At 50.7% G+C, this 2,154-nt stretch overlaps 1 protein-coding gene across 1 annotated transcript in view; it reads left to right on the top strand.

Moving 5' to 3' along the window:
* Positions 1 to 208: 208 nt before the first annotated feature.
* Positions 209 to 2,154, top strand: part of STARD3NL (STARD3 N-terminal like) — a 34,891-nt gene continuing 32,945 nt past the window's right edge. The window contains exon 1 of the mRNA XM_015419298.1: positions 209 to 282. The gene's annotated coding sequence lies outside the window, so the exon portion shown is untranslated. The remainder of the gene's footprint in view (positions 283 to 2,154) is intronic.

Here is a 2,154-nt window from a genome sequence, read left to right as displayed (position 1 = left end):
GAACTGATGTGTTTCACTTAGTGGTAGAGAGACACTTGATCAAGTGATGGTTTATCTTCTTTTTTGCTTCTTCTTCTCAGAAGACCGAGGGTGCAATCTGACACCAGAACCGAAATAAACTTGCACGCCTGATCAACATTCCATTTAGGGTTGACAACTCTGACATGGGAAATTCTGGGAACTCTGAGGAAGGGGGAGTTTGGGGAGGGGAAAGGGTGCTGCAGGGACGCCATGTCCTCCAAAGCTGCCTTCTTATTCCAGAACTCCAGATCCCACCTTGAGGTTGGTAAACCTAGTTCTGTTTAAAAGATGAGACTTTAAGAACATGTCTTGAGATTTTCCCCTCCCTCTCTCCTTTTACTGTTGAAAGTGACTCTAAGGATCCCAAAATAGAGGAAGGTTTTTACTTTAGCACGTTGTAACCCTGGCGAAATAACTCTATTAACTCAAGATTATAATAATTGCTGTGTTCTGTTTTAATGGTTGTATTTTAAAGGTCCAGTTGACTGTGCAATATTTTTAACATAGTTTTAAAAGATTGTAAAACAGCCTAATGAAGAATGCTGGAGAACTCAAAAGCTCTCACCCTGTTTTAAAGGTAGAGATTCCCTTGCTCAAAAGCCAGTCGAATCCGACTCTAGGGTTGTGGTGCTCATTTCCATTTCAAAGCCGAAGAGCCAGCGCTGCCCGAAGACGTTTCCGTGGTCATGTGGCCGGCATGACTAAACACCAAGGTGCACGGAACGCTGTTACCTTCCCACCGAAGTGGTACCTATTTATCTACTTGCAATTTCTTGCTTTCGAACTGCTAGGTTGGCAGTTCTTTTTATCTTGTATTAAATGGCTTTTTGGAATTGGAACAGTGCAGCCACCTCCATTTTTTGCCCTCTTACAAATATTGCACTTTGTGGGGAAACGATGAGGGTTGCTGGCTCTGGGTTGGGAAATACCTGGAGATTTAGGGGCTGGAGCCTGAGGAAGTCAGGGCTTGGGGAGGGGAGGGACTTCAAGGGGGTATAACGCCACAGAGTCCACTTTCCAAAGTGGTCATTTTTTCCAGGGGAAATGATCTCTCCCGACTGGGGATTAATTGTAATTCTGCTAGATCACAAGGCTCCACCTGGAGGTTGGCAACTCCAACTATTGTCCACAAAAAACCTCAGAATCAGGCAGACTACCACTGGCCGGCAACACATTTTTAAAAACCTGCAAACTGAGAGAGTACAGCCAAAGAAGAGGAGCTCGTTTTTATACCCCACTTTCCACTTCCCGAAGGAGTCTGAGCGTCTTACAATCTCCTTCCCTTCCTCTCCCCACAACAGCTGTGACTGGCTCAACGTCACCCAGCCGGCTGCATGTGGAAAAGTGGCGAATCAAAGCGGTTCTCCAGACTGGAGTCCGCCAGTCTTAAGCACTGCACTACCAGCTAGCTTTACGAGCTTCCAGGTGGGGCCTGAAGTTCTCCCGATATTGCAGCTGAGGGTGGACTCTAAATGGTATTATACTCTGCTGACGTCACTCTCCTCCCCAAACTAGGCTCCACCACCAAGTCTCCAGGAATCTCCTAACCTGGGATTGGTAACTTTACGGGCGTGAATTTATTTAAAAACAAAACATTTATTTACTTCATTTATACCCCTCCTTTCTCCCCAATTGGGACCCAAAGCAGTTTACGCGGTTCTCCCCACCGACATTTTATCCTCACAACAGCCCTGTAAGGTAGGCTAGGATGAGAACGTGTAACTAGCGCACCAGGACGCCCAGCAACCGGGGATTTCAACGTGGGCCTCCCCCATCCCAATCCGACGCTGTAACCCCTCCACCGCGTGGAAGACTCCCGCAGCTGACCCCGCAAGCCACGCACACCGCGCAGCCTCCCTGCAGCTGCTCCTAACGGCGGGGAATGCGTGGCTTTTGTTTTCGGTTAGGCGTTAGGCCTCCACCCACCCCGGGTTGCCATGGAGCCAGCTCGAAGCCACGCCTCCCTCGGCGGCACGGGCCACCCCCCGTCTCGCTTCGCCCGCTTCCTTTCCGCCGAGGCAGGCGGGTGACGCAGCCCCGCCTCTTGCCTCGCGCGGTGGCTCCTCCCCCTCGGTCTCTACGGCCGTTGGCCCCTCCGCCGGCTCCGCCTCTGCGCCGCAGGCCGGGCCTTGA

Source organism: Gekko japonicus, unplaced genomic scaffold (assembly GCF_001447785.1).
Source record: "Gekko japonicus isolate JY-2015 unplaced genomic scaffold, Gekko_japonicus_V1.1 scaffold190, whole genome shotgun sequence".
NCBI lineage: Eukaryota > Metazoa > Chordata > Lepidosauria > Squamata > Gekkonidae > Gekko > Gekko japonicus.
The sequence above is the reverse complement of the archived record's forward strand: the minus strand, read 5'-3'. Positions and strand labels throughout refer to the sequence as shown.